Here is a 15361-nt window from a genome sequence, read left to right on the forward strand (position 1 = left end):
CTGGATGGCATCAACGACTCTGTGGACATGAGTTTGAGTGAACTCCGGGAGTTGGTGATAGACAGGGAGGCCTGGCGTGCTGTGATTCATGGCGTCGCAGAGAGTCGGACACGACTGAGCAACTGAACTGAACTGATACAGGATTAAGGCTAACATTATTCTAAATTCCATATATATGCATTAGTATGCTATATTGATGTTTTTCTTTCAGGCTGACTTCGCGCTGTATAATAGGCTCCAGTTTCATCCACCTCATGAGAGCTGACTCAAATGCATTTTTTTGATGGCTGAAAAATACTCCATTGTGTATATGTACCAGAGCTTTCTTATCCATCCATCTGCAGATGGACATCTAGGTTGCTTCCATGTCCTCGCTATTATAAACAGTGCTGCAATGAATATTGGAGTACATGTCTTTCTTTCAATTCTGGTTTCCTCAGTGTGTATGCCCAGGAGTACGATTGCTGGATCATTTTTTGAGGAATCACCATACTGTTCTCCATAGTGACTCTACTAGTTTGCATTCCCACCATCAGTGTAAGAGGGTTCCATTTTCTCCACACCCTCTCCAGCATTTATTGCTTGTAGACTTTTGGATAGCAGCCATTTTGACTGGTGTGAAATAGTATCTCATTTTGGCTTTGATTTGCATTTCTCTGATTATGAGGGATGTTGAGCATTTTTTCATGTTTTTGTTAGCCATCTTTATGTCTTCTTTGGAGAAATGTCTGTTTAGTTCTTTGACCCATTTTTTTGATTGGGTCATTTTTTTTTTTTCCCTCTGGAATTGAGCTGCAGGTGCTGCTTGTATATTTTGGAGATTAATTCTTTGTCAGTTGTTTAATTTGCTCTTAATTTCTCCTATTCTGAAGACTGCCTTTTCACCTTGCTTATAGTTTCCTTTGCAGTGCAGAAGCTTTTTATTTAAATTAGGTCCCATATTTTTAATTTTTTTCTTTTATTTCCAGAATTCTGGGAGGTGGGTCATGGAGGATCCTGATGTGATTTATGTCGGAGAGTGTTTTGCCTATGTCCTCCTCTAGGAGTTTTACAGTTTCTGGTCTTACATTTAGATCTCTAATCCAATTTGAGTTTGTTTTTGTGTGTGGTGTTAGGAAGTGATCTAGTTTCATTTTTTTACAAGTGGCTGACTAATTTTCGGAGCACCACTTGTTGAAGAGACTGTCTTTTCTCCATTTTATATTCTTGCCTCCTTTGTCAAAGATAAGTTGTCCATAGGTGCGTGAATTTATTTCTGTGCTTTCTATTTTGTTCCATTGATCTATATTTCTGTCTTTATGACAGTACCATACTGTCTTGATGACTGTGGCTTTTTAGTAGAGCCTGAAGTCTGGCAGGTTAATTCCCCCAGTTCCATTCGTCTTCCTCAAGATTGCTTTGGCTATTCAAAGTTTTCTGTATTTCAAAAAATTTGTGTGATTATTTGTTCTAGATTTGAGAAAAATATCGTTGGTAGCGTGAAAGGTATTGCATTGATTGTATAAATTACTTTGGGTAGTATACTCATTTTTACTCTATTTATTCTTCCAATCCATGGAAACGATATATTTCTCCATCTATTACTGTCCTCTTTGATTACTTTCACTAGTATTTTATAGTTTATTATGTACAAGTCTTTTATTTCCTTAGGTAGATATATTGCTGAGTATTTAATTCTTTTCACTGCAACAGTGAATGGAATAGTTTCCTTAATTTCTCTTTCTATTTTCTTATTATTAGTGTATAGGAATGCAAGAGATTTTTGTCTTGATTTTATATCCTGCAACTTTACTGTATTCATTGCTTAGCTCTAGTAGTTTTCTGGTAGAGTCTTTAGGGTTTTCTGTGTAGAGAATCATGTCATCAGCGAATACTGAACGTTTTACTTCTTCTTTTCCATGTTGTATTCCTTTTATGTCTTTTTCTACTCTGACTGCTGTAACCAAAACTTCCAGAACTATGTTGAATAGTAGTGGTGACAGTGGGTACCCTTCTCTTGTCCCTGATTTTAGGGGAAATGCTTTCAGTTTCTCACCATTGAGGATAGTGTTTGCTGTGTATTTGTCATATATAGCTTTTATTATGTTGAGATATGTCCCTTCTATTCCCACTTTCTGGAGGGGTTTTATCATATGGATGTTGAATTTTGTCAAAGGCTTTCTCTGCATCTATTGAGATAATCATATAATTTTTATTTTTCAGTTTGTTAACATGGTGTATTACATTGATTGATTTGTGGATATTGAAGAATCCTTGCATTCCTGGGATAAAGCCCACTTTGTCATGATGTATGATCTTCTTAATGTGTTGTTGGATTCTGATTGCGAGAATTTTGTTAAGGATTTTTGCATCCATGTTCATCAGTGATATTGGCCTGTAGTTTTCTTTTTTTGTGGGATCTTTACCAGGTTTTGGGATTAGGGTGACGGTGGCCTCAAAGAATGCGTTTGGAAGTTTCCCTTCCTCAGCAATTTTCTGAAAGTGTTTCACCAGAATTGGCATTAGCTCTTCACTAAATTTTTGGTAGGATTTAGCTGTGAAGCCCTCTGAACCTGGGCTTTTGTCTGCTGGAATATTTCTAATCGCAGCCTCTAATTCCGTGCTTGTGATGGGTCTGTTAAGATTTTCTATTTCTTCCTGGTTCAGTTTTGGAAGGTTTTACTATTCTAAGAATTTGTCCATTTCTTCCAAGTTATTCATTTCATTGCCATAGAATTGCTGATAGTATTCTCTAATATTCCTTTGTATTTCTGTGTTGTCAGTTGTGATCTCTCCATTTTCAATTCTAATTTTATTGATTGTGTACTTCTCCCTTTGTTTCTTGATGAGTCTGGCTAGTGGTTTGTCACTTTTATTTGCCTTCTCGAAGAACCAGCTTTTGGATTGGTTTATTTTTGCTATGGTCTGTTTTGTTTCTTTTGCATTTATATCTGCGCTAATTGTTACAATTTCTTTCCTTCTACTAACCCTGGGTCACCTCATTTCTTCCTTTTCTAGTTTCTTTAGATGTAGAGTTAGGTTATTTAGTTGACTTTTTTCTTGTTTCTTGACGTGTGCCTGTGTTGCTATGAACTTTCCTCTTAACACTGCTTTTACAGTGTCCCAGAGGTTTAGGGTTGTTGTGTTTTCATTTTCATTCATTTCTATGCATATTTTGATTTCTTCTATTATTTGTTCATTATTCAGCAGCGTGTTGTTCAGCCTCCATATGTTGGCATTTTTAATAGTTTTTCTCCCGTAATTGAGATCTAATCTTACTGCATTGTGGTCAAAAAAGATACTTGGAATGATTTCAATTTTTTTGAATGTACCAAGGCTATATTTATGGCCCAGGATGTGATCTATCCTGGAAAAGGTTCTGTGTGCCCTTGAGAAAAAGTTGAAATTCATTGTTTTGGGGTGAAATGTCTTATAGAGATCTATTAGGACTAATTTGTCTATTGTATCATTTAAAATTTGTGTTTCCTTGTTAATTTTCTCTTTAGTTGACCTATCCATAGGTGTGAGTTTGCTTTTAAAGTCTCCAACTATCACTGTGCTATTGTTAATTTCCCCTTTCATACTTGTTAGTAATTTTCTTACATATGGTGGTGTTCTTACGTTGGGTGCATAAATATTTATAATTGTTATATCTTCATCTTGGATTGATCCTTGGATCATTATGTACTTTCCTTCTTTGTCTCTTTTCATAGTCTTTGTTTTAAAGTCTATTTTATCTGATATAAGTACTGCTATTCTTGCTTTCTTTTGGTCTCTATTTGCGTCGAATGTCTTTTTCCAGCCCTTCACTTTCAGTCTGTATGTGTCCCTAGTTTGAAGTGGGTCTCTTGTAGAGAACATATACGGGGGTCTTGTTTTTGTGTCCATTCAGCCAGCCTTTGTCTTTTGGTTGGGACATTCAACCCATTTACGTTTAAGGTGATTATTGATAAGTATGATCCCATTACCTTTTTCTTTATTGTTTTCGGTTCAAGTTTATATACCCTTTCTGTTTCCTGTCTAGAGAAGATCGCTTAATATTTGTTGGAGAGCTGGTTTGGTGATGCTGAAATCTCTCAGCTTTTGCTTGTCTGTAAAGTTTTTGATTTCTCCTTCATATTTGAATGAGATCCTTGCTGGGTATAGTCATCTGGGCTGTAGGTTACTTTCTTTCATCACTTTAATATATTTAGCCATTCCCTCCTGGCCTGAAGAGTTTCCATTGAATGATCAGCTGTTATCCCTATGGGGATCCCCTTGTGTGTTATTTGTTGTTTTTCCCTTGCGGCTTTTAATATTTTTTCTTTGTGTTTGATCTTTGCTAATTTGATTAATATGTGACTTCGGTTATTTCGCCCTGGGTTTATCCTGTTAGGAACTCTCTGGGTTTCTTGGAATTGGGTCATTATTTCCTTCCCCATTTTAGTGAAATTTTCAACTATTATTTCCTCAAGTATTCTCTCATGGTCTTTCATTTTGTCTTCTTCTTCTGGGACTCGTATGATTCTAATGTTGGGGCGTTTAACATTGTCCCATAAGCCTCTAAATTGTCCTCATTTCTTTTAAGTTGTTTTTCTTTTTCCATCTCTGTTTCATTTATTTGTACAATTCTATCTTCTAGTTCACTTATCCTGTCTTCTATCTCCGTTATTCTACTGTTTGTTTCCTTGAAAGTGTTTCTGATCTCATCTATTGCATTATTCATTGTATATGACTCTTTTTTCCCCTCTAATTCCTTATTAAACATTTCTTGCATCTTCTCAATCCTTTTCTCCACTTTATTTATCTGTAACTCCTTTTTGCTTTCCACATTTTGAATCATTTTCACCATTAAAATTCGAAATTTTTTATCAGGTAGGTTTCCTATGTCTTCCTCTTTTGTTTGAGTTGGTGGGCATTTATCCTGTTCCTTTACTTGCTGGGTGTTTCTCTGCCTCTTCATCTTGCTTATATTACTGTTCCATGGGGTGGCCTTTCCGTCTTCTGGCAGTTCGTGGAGTTCTCTTTATTTTGTAGTTACCTCGTTGTGTGTGGGGTTGGATGGGTGACTTGTCAAGGTTCCCTAATTTGGTTTACTTGTTTCAGTGTTCCGGTGGGTGGAGCTGGATTTCTCTCTGGATTGCAATGGAGAGTCCAGTAATGAGTTTGAGATGTCATTCGTTTGGGGTGGCTTTGGGCAGCCTGTATGTTGAAGCTCAGGGCTATTTTCCTGTGTGGCTGGAGAATTTGTGTGGTATTTATTTCACTGAAACTTGTTGACCCTTCAGTTGTGCCTGGTTTCAGTTTATGTATGGAGGCATTTGATGGGCACCTATCAATTAATGTTCCCTGGAACAGGAGATCTCTGGTGTTCTCACGATTTGACATTAAGCCTCTGCCTCTGGTTTTCAGTATTATTCTTGCAGTAGGATCAAGACTTCTCCTTCTGTTACCTCCAAGGCAGTTCCTTCTATTGTAAAATCTCTTCTGTTTGCTGGTCTCTTCAGTGTCTAATTCCCATCCTGACACCAGGGGGTGGTGGTGGACACCGGCTCACCTGCTCTGTCCTGCAGTGGGGAGGGAGGAATGCTGCTTAACAAATATCACTGGCATCTGTGGGGTGTGCTCACAGTGTCTCGACTACTGTGGGAATGCGCCCGCTCACAGCGTGTGTGTTTTCCCTGTTTATGCTGCTCAGGCTCTCAGTTGTCTGCCAGGTGTTGTCCCTGGCCGGTGCTGGGTTGCATGCACTTCCCAGGTCTTTGCGACTCAGGTTCAGGTCCGCGAGTACTCCACAAAAGCGCAGACTTGGCTGGGCCTGTGTTTTGTGCCTTCCCCGGTCTGAGCAGCTCAGGTGACCAGGAGTTTGGCGAGCGTGGTCGCTGTGGCTTATCACCTCCCCGGTCCCTGCTGCTTGGTTTTCTGTGTGTACAACCGGAACACTTTCTCGGGCAAATATTGACTGGCCCAAATCCAAGAAGTCTTGGTTAGCAAGGAAGCCTGACTGCAGCTTGGTATGGGAAGCCTGTCTGGGGCCGCAGCTGCCCCTTCCGGAGCTGGTTGCCCTCCATGCCTGTCCCGGCGGGAGCTGGGGGATGGGCCGCCCACAGCCGGCTTGCTTTGCTCAGTCCTTTGTTATGTGAGCTGGAGTGGAAGACTCTTAGGATGGGGCTTTTCTCTGCACAGTCTGCTTTGCTCCCGTTAGAGCGCTCAGATTGCCCTCGGGGCGTTCAGGCCCTGTCCTCTCTCTAAGTGCTGACATCTTGCCTCCCTGCCCGTCCCCCACATGCTAGTGGTGGCTGTGGGCGTCTACACCACTTCATCACTGAAAGATTCCTCTGGGCACTTAGTCTGTGGGATTTAATTATTTATGTCTCTTTTCTCCTAGTTATGTGGCCCTCTGAGTTTCCAAGCCTATCCACAGAGTCGCCTGTGCTTCCAGGTGTTTGGAAACTTCTCTCTCTCTTTTTTTTTAAGCCTCCCTTCCCAAGACGGAGCTCCCTTCCTCCTTCTTTTGTATCTCTTTATCTTTTATGCTGTTTCCTACCTCTTTTCGAAGTCTATGGGCCGCTTTTCTGGGTGCCTGATGTCCTCTGCCAGTATTCAGAAGTTGTTTTATGGGATTTACTCAGTGTTCAAATGTTCTTTTGCTGATTTTGTGGGGGAGAAAATGGTCACCCTGTCCTATTCCTCCGCCATCTTCTCATGCTCCTCTTAGTTTCAGTTCGATCATAACCATATTTTGAACGAGGTTATCCTCACATTTCAGTTCAGTTCAGTCGCTCAGTCGTGTCCGACTCTCTGCGACCCCATGAATCACAGCACGCCAGGCCTCCCTGTCCATCACCAACTCCCGCAGTTCACTCAGACTCATGTCCACAGAGTCAGTGATACCATCAGTTCAGTTGCTCAGTCGTGTCCGACTCTCCGCGACCCCATGAATCACAGCACGCCAGGCCTCCCTGTCCATCACCAACTCCCGGAGTACACTCAAACTCATGTCCACAGAGTCGGTGATGCCATCCAGCCATCTCATTCTCCGTCGTCCCCTTCTCCTCCCACCCCCAACCTTTCCCAGCATCAGAGTCTTTTCCAGTGAGTCAACTCGTCTCATGAGGTGGCCAAAGTATTGGAGTTTCAGCTTTAGCATCAGTCCCTCCAATGAACATCCAGGATTGATCTCCTTTAGAATGGACTGGTTGGATCTCCTTGCAGTATAAGGGACTCTCAAGATTTAGTAACAATCAAAAGAAGAGTTGATCATAAAAATGTCTTTACAGTATCTTTATTATTCCGAGATAAGAAGAAGCATATTAAAGCAACGGGTAATATTGGTGATCATAACTCTGACTTCAGTTCTGAAATTAGTGGAGCAAATGTATTTTCAGACTTCAGAAGTTTAACTGTGCCATTCATACTAAAGCGTTCTACCGTTCAGATAGTTGCTCATGCACGTGCCCTAACTTGATATTATTTCTTTTCTCCATCATCAATATCAGTTAGACCACAAGAAAATATTGTGATACATCAACCTGCTATTTCTCTTATTGATTTTTTAATGGAAGGGTAATTGTTTTAAATCTTTGACTGTGTGGATCACAATAAACTGTGGAAAATTCCGAAAGAGAAGGGAATACCAGACCCCTGAGCTGCCGCTTGAGAAACGTGTATGCAGGTCAGGAAGCAACAGTCAGAACTGCACATGGAACAAGAGACTGGTTCCAAATAGGAAAAGGAGTACGTCAAGGCTGTATATTGTCAACTTGCTTATTTAACTTATATGCAGAGTACATCATGAGGAATGCTGGGCTGGAAGAAGGACAAGCTGGAATCAAGATTGCTGGGAGAAATATCAATAAGCTCAGATATGCAGATGACACCACCCTTACAGCAGAAAGAGAAGAGGAACTCAAACCCCTCTTGGTGAAAGTGAAAAAGGAGAGTAAAAAGGTTGGCTTGAAGCTGAATCTTCATAAAACAAAGATCAAGGTTTCTGGTCCCATCATTTCATGGGAAATAGATGGAAAAACAGTGGAAACAGTGTCAGACTTAATTTTGGGGGCTCCAAAATCACTGCAGATGCTGATTGCAGCCATGAAATTAAAAGACGCTTACTCCTTGGAAGGAAAGTTATGACCAACCTCGATAGTATATTAAAAAGCAGAGACATTACTTTGCCAACCAATGTCCGTCAAGTCAAGGCTATGGTTTTTCCCATGGTCATGTATGGATGTGAGATTTGGACTGTGAAGAAAGCTGATCGCCGAAGAATTGATGTTTTTGAACTGTGGTGCTGGAGAAGATTCTTGAGAGTCCCTTGAACTGCAAGGAGATCCAACCAGTCCATTCTAAAGGATATCAATCCTGGGTGTTCATTGGAAGGACTGATGCTGAAGATGAAACTCCAATATTTTGGCCACCTCATGCGACGAGTTGACTCACTGGATAAAACTCTGATGCTGGGAAAGTTTGAGGGCGGGAGGAAAAGGGGACAACAGAGAATGAGATGGCTGGATGGCATCACCGACTCTCTGGACATGAGTTTGAGTGAACCCTGGAGTTGGTGATGGATAGGGAGGCCTGGCGTGCTGTGATTCATGGTGTCGCGGAGATTCGGACACGATTGAACAACTGAACTTAACGGAACTGAACTGAATTATTTTACCGAATTTTGCTGTATTCAGCCAGAACTCAAAATAAATCAGGCATTGATATACCTATATCCCCTCCCTTTCGGAACACCCTCATATCTCCCTCTCCATCTCACAATCTAAGTTGAGCATTTTCACTGGGTGTCACTTAGCAGCTGCTCTATATCAAATGGCTGCAATGTCTACTTGACATATTTTGGCAGCTATGTCTGCTTCTATTTTGCAGTACCACATCTTAACTTCATTATGCAACAGTGATTTTGGACTGAGGGTGGAAACTTCTACCTTTCCAGGTGTGTAGGATAATGTGCCAGCCCATGACAAACCTTTTCCTAAACTATAATAGGCAGGCCATTCATATTTCCCTGAATTTTGCAAGAATTCCGTGTGTCTCCAGAGGGGTGCTGAACTCATATTTTGACCCTCCTGGCCTATGTGAAAATTGCAAGAATTCCATGTGTCTCCAGAGGGATGCTGAAGTCATATTTTGACACTCCTGACCTATGTGAACTGAGCATGAACCCAGGAAATCATGATTAGCAAACGGCAGCCTGCTCAGAGCTTGGTGGCAGATGTGATCTCTGGGGTTGATATAACTGCAGCCTCGTGCCTTCTGCCTTGGTCTGATGCAAACATTCCTCTCTGCCTCCGTGGAGGACAGGGCCATAAATGGAAGTCTGTTTGCACATCTTTGATATTTTGTAAAAGACTCTTGAGAGTCACTTGGACTGCAAGGAGATCCAACCAGTTCATTCTAAAGGAGATCAATCCTCGGTGTTCATTGGAAGGACTGATGCTAAAGCTGAAACTTCAATACTTTGGCCACCTCATGCGAAGTGTTGACTCACTGGAAGACTCTGATGCTGGGAGGGACTGGGGTAGAAGGAGAAGGGGATGACAAAGAATTAAAAGGCTGAATGGCATCACCGACTCGATGGACATCAGTTTGATTGAAGTCCGGGAGTTGGCAATGGACAGGGAGGTCTGGCGTGCTGTGATTCATGGGGTCTCAAAAAGTCGGACATGACTGAACCACTGAAATGAAATGAACTGAACTGAATGTGCAATCTTTGGTTCTGTGAGTGTCTGTTTTCCCTATATGGTCATAGAGAATTATCTCAAGAAAGGACTGTTTTGCAATTTTGTCTCTGGTGTTCCCATGGATTAGGTTGCTACGTCACCTTAGACCTGTCAGATCATCCCCAGACCATTAAAACTGGGTCCTTATCATAGGGCAGGTGATATAGTCCGGGCATCCCTCCTAGGTCCACCTCAATGATGGTGGACAGGTTTATCTGATTTTTTTCTCTGCTAGAAATTACAGTTAGGCACATTTGCTTTTGTTTTTCTTTCCCTTGGTTACGTTGCTTTAAGCAATCCCAGAGTTCTCCACTGTCACTGTTCTGAGAGGGTTCACAGTTGTCTGCAAGCTTCTCCTCATTTACAACTTCCTCTCCAAAAACAGCCCCAGCCCCTAAATACTTTGTCTCTCTTTGTGTCTCTTTTATTTTTTCCTACTTCCTTTTCAAAGGAAAACATGTTTGACTTCTGGGTATCTTGGGCCATTCAACAGTGTTCACAATTTGTTGTCTGGAAGTTCTTCCATGTGCAGTTGATGCTTAGATGAATCTGTTGGGGAGGGAGTGGCCTTGTCCTCCTATTCCTCTGATATTTTGTGACCAACTGCCATCCGTCAAGACCCATCTTATTAACTGAAATGCTATTGTTCTTCAGCCACTAAGCCATGTTTGACTCTTTGTATCCCTTTGGACTCTAGCACAAGAGGCCTCTCTGTCCCTCACTGTCTCCCATAGTTTCTCCGAGATCACGTCCTTCGAATCGCTGATGCTCTCCAGATGTCTCATCCTCTCTCACCTACTGATCCCCCTGCTTTCAACACTTTCTATAGATCACGGTCTTTTCTAATGAGTCAGCTCTTTGCCTCAATTGGACAAAGCTTTGGGGCTTTATTTTCAGCATCAGTCCTTCCAATGAGTCTTCAAAATTGATTTTTTTACAATTCATTTGTTTGGTATTCCTGCAGTTCAAACGAATCTCACAAGTCTTCCCCAGCAGAGAAGTTCACAGTCAGTAATCCCTTGGTGTTCTCATATCTGTACATACCTTTTGAAAGACCAGAGATATGACTCTACGGGCCTCTGTAGGTCAGTCACGTTTTAGTTTTTAAAGACAGTTTCTAGCAACGCATGATTAGCTTGTGAGATGAGAGCAACTATGCTGTAGTTTGAGCATTCTTTTGTATTGCCTTTCTTTGGGATTGGAATGAAGACTGACTTTTCCAGTCCGGTGGCCACTGCTGAGTTTTCCAAATTTGCTGGAATATTGAGTGCAGCACTTTCACAGCATCATCTTCCAGGATTTGAAATAGCTCAACTGGTATTCCATCACCTACTCTAGCTTTGTTCATAGAGATGCTTCCTAAGGCCCACTTGTCTTCACATTCCAGGATGTCTGGCTCTACGTGAGTGATCACACCATCGTGATTTTCTGGGTCCTGAAGATCTTCTATGTACAATTCTTCTGTGTATTCTTGCCACCTCTTCTTAATATGGTCTGCTTCTCTTTGGTTCCTAACATTTGTGTCGTTTATTGAACCCACCTTTGCATGAATTGTTCCCTCATTATCTCTAATTATCCTGCAGACATCTCTAGTCTTTCCCATTCTGTTGCTTTCCTCCATTTCTTTGCATTAATCACTGAGGAAGTCTTTCTTATTTCTCCTTGCTATTCATTGGATCTCTACATTCAAATGGGTATAAATTTCCTTTTCTCCTGTTCTTTACACTTCCCTTCTTTCACAACCATTTGTAAGGCCTCCTCAGACAGCCATTTTGCTTTTTTGCATTTCTTTTTCTTGGGGATGATCTTGATTCCTGTCTCCTGGACAATGCCATGAACCTTCACCCATAATTTATCAGGCACCCTCTCTGTCAGATCTAGTCACTTAAAACTATTTCTCACTTCCACTGTATAGTCATAAGTGAATTGACTTATGTCATACATGAATGGTATATGGGTTCTCTCCAGTTCCTTCTATTTCAGTCTGCATTTGCAACAAGGAGTTCATGATCTGTGCCAGAGTCAGCTCCTGGTCTTGTTTTTGCTGTCTGTATAGAGATTCTCCATCTTTGACTAAAAGAATAAAATCAATCTGATTTCAGTTTTGAACATTTGGTGATATCTTCTCTCTGTCATTTGTTTGTCCAGATTAATAAAAATGGGTAAAATTATATTTTGACCAAAAAATAATTGGGAAAATTTCAAATACTAATGGTATTTAAATGATATTTACCATAGACTTATAACATATTTCACTTGAGGATCATAATTTCTACGACTATGTAAGTTTTTAAAACTACTAACGGAAGGGGATTATTTGATACTATTTATATTTTATGATTAAAGGAATCCATTTTGTTTTTCTGATCTATCTTGATTGAAAGAGTTATAAAATATATTTCCCCCTTTGGTTTTAGTTTCAGTTCTATCATAACCATATTTTGAACGAGGTTATCCTCACATTCAGTAAGAATCAAAAGAAGAGTTGATCAGAAAAATGTCTCTACAGTATCTTCATTAATCCGAGATAAGAAGAAGAAGCATGTTAAAGCAACGGGTAATGTGGATGGTCATAATTCTGACTTCAATCCTGGAACTAGAGAAGTGAATGTATTTTCAGCCTGCAGAAGTTTAAGTGTGCCATTCATACTATAGCGTTCTGCCATCCAGATAGTTGCTGATACAAGTGCCCTAACTTGAAATTATTTCTTTTCTCCATCATCAATATCAGTTAGACCACAGGAGCATACTGTGATACATCACCCTGCTGTTTCTCTTATTTTTTTTTTTCAATGGAAGGGTAATTGTTTTACCGAATTTTTCTGTATTCTATCAGAATTCAAAATAAATCAGGCATAGAAATATATATATATATATATATATATATATCCCCATCCCTTCCGGAACACTCTCCCATCTCCCTCTCCATCCCGCAATCTAGGTGGAGCACTGTTCACGGTGTTTCACCTAGCAGCTGCTATATGCCAAATGGCTGCAGTGTCTATTTGACATACTGTGGCAGCTATGTCTACTTCTATTTTGCAGTACCATATTGTATCTCCATTATGCAACAGTGATTTTGGACTGAGGGTGGAAACGTCTACCTTTCCAGGTGTGTACGGTCATGTGGCAGTCCATGACAAACCTTTCCCTAAAATAAAACACGCAGCCCATTCATGTTTCGCAGTACCGGAGATCTCTGATACATTGTTGCCTCTCTATCTAGGTCAATACATCAATCGTCTTCATTATTTAAAAATCATTCTAATACAACTGGTGTACCAAATAGGTGTCAGATTATGCACGACACTGAAGATTAAATTAATGTTGGGAGATGTCAACAATTTCCTACAATTCTCTTATTTGAAGAATAAAGTTATATGTTCATTTTCATAGTGTCAATTTCACTTTGAAATAATTAAGAGTAACTGAGCATTTCAGTTCCTGGATATTTTGTTCTGCTTTAATATAAAATTTTCTGTTCAAGGAAACATTCAGTATGCATCATAGGTACATTACACCTAATGAATTGTTTGAAGAAATAGAAAATGTAAACAATGTGAGAAGGCAAAATGTAAATAAATTGACTTGTGAAATCATCCAGGCAGAACTGACTGGGTGTCTAAGATAGGATGGTATGGGGGAAGGATCAGATACAAATCAAATTTAGAAACAACAAATGTGCATATATATTTTAATGCTTTCTCAGTTTTATTATATTATACCAGTCATTGCAAAGAAAGCTAAGAGGTTAGACAGAAGGTTCTCTGCATTAAAAAAATAAAAAAGGGTTTCAATTGAAAATATAGTTGTAGCCTACTCGATAATCATGATCACTAACATACCATGATGGGATAACAATGATAACATGACATAGTCAAAGATTGCACTGCAGTCAGCAAAAGATAGGCATTTTACAAGTTGTATTCAAAAGGGTCATTCTTGCTCTGCTCTCCTTATGTCATGCCTTTATTTCCTCCCACCAACACACCACCCTATATTTCCTCATGTATATTTTGATGTTGCTTTGCTGTTCCTACAAAGATAGACTTAAATCCTTGTGGTGAATGCAGCATCTCAGCAAGGTAATCAGTTCTTGGAAGATATGACATTTCTTTCCCTTACAAGCTTCATTATCTATCTGTTTCACAGAATTTCTAGAGCTACAATCAGGCAACATATTTTCAGTCATAATAAGCCACATTCCACAACTTTTCCTAAACACTTACTTGGGAATGGAAAGAACTTGTCTTCTTCCTACCAAGTTAACCACAGATGTCCAATTCTTCTATATGTTGTATCTGTACACAAGTTGCCTTATGTATCTTTCACATCAGCTAAGACATCAGTTCAGTTCGGTTCAGTTCAGTCGCTCAGTCGTGTCCGACTCTCCGCGACCCCATGAATCACAGCACGCCAGGCCTCCCTGTCCATCACCAACTCCCAGAGTTCACTCAAACTCATGTCCACAGTGTCAGTGATGCATCAAGCCATCTCACTCTCGGTCGTCCCCTTCTCCTCCCACCCCCAAACTTTCCCAGCATCAGCGTCTTTTCCAGTGAGTCAACTCGTCGCATGAGGTGGCCAAAGTATTGCAGCTTCAGCTTTAGCATCAGTCCTTCCAATGAACACCCAGGATTGATCTCCTTTAGAATGGACTGGTTGGACCTCCTGGCGGTACAGTGGACACTCAGGAGTCTTCTCCAACACCACAGTTCAAAAGCATCAATTCTTCAGCGATCAGCTTTCTTCACAGTCCAACTCTCACATCCATACATGACCACGGGAAAAACCATAACCTTGACTAGATGGACCTTGTTTGGCAAAGTAATGTCTCTGCTTTTCAATATGTTATCAAGGTTGGTCATAACTTTCCTTCCAAGGAGTAGGTGTCTTTTAATTTCATGGCTGCAATTAGCATCTGCAGTGGCTTTGGAGCCCCCAAAAATAAAGTCTGACACTGTTTCCACTGTTTTTCCATCTATTTCCCATGAAGTGATGACATGGTGCTTGCCAAATGAAGTATTTTAAGTATTTCCTGAATTAGCAATAAAACGTGCTAAATAAATTGGCAGTCAAAATCTATACACATTACTCGACAACATCCCATAGTCTCCAACATTACCATCATTCAGTTCAGTTCAGGTTGACTTCAGTCCCTCAGTCGTGTCAAACTCTTTGAAACCCCTGAATCACATCATGCGAGGCTTCCGTGTCCTTTACCAACTCCCGGAGTTCAATCAATACCACCTCCATCGAGTCGGTGATGACATCCAGCCCTCTCATTTTCAGCCGTCCCCTTCTCTTCCTGCCCCCAATCCCTCCCAGCATCAGAGTCTTTTCCAGTGAGTCAGCTCTTCCCATGAGGTGGCCAAAGTATCGGAGCTTCAGCTTCAGCATCAGTCTTTCTTGTGAACATCCAGGACTGATCTCCTTTAGAATGGACTGGTTGGATCTCCTTGCAGTCCAAGGGACTCTCAAGATCTTCTCCAACACCACAGTTCAAAAGCATCAATTCTTCGGCTCTCAGCTTTCTTCACAATCCAAGGCTCATATCCATACATGATCCCGTGAAAACATAGAGCCCTAGCTAGACGGACCTTTGTTGGAAAAGTAACGTCTCTGCTCTTTTATATGCTATCTAGGTTGGTCAGAAATGTCCTTCCAAGCAG

Source organism: Moschus berezovskii, chromosome Y (genome assembly GCF_049115385.1).
Source record: "Moschus berezovskii isolate FMDL1 chromosome Y, NW_MosBer_1.0, whole genome shotgun sequence".
Classification (NCBI taxonomy): Eukaryota; Metazoa; Chordata; class Mammalia; order Artiodactyla; family Moschidae; genus Moschus; species Moschus berezovskii.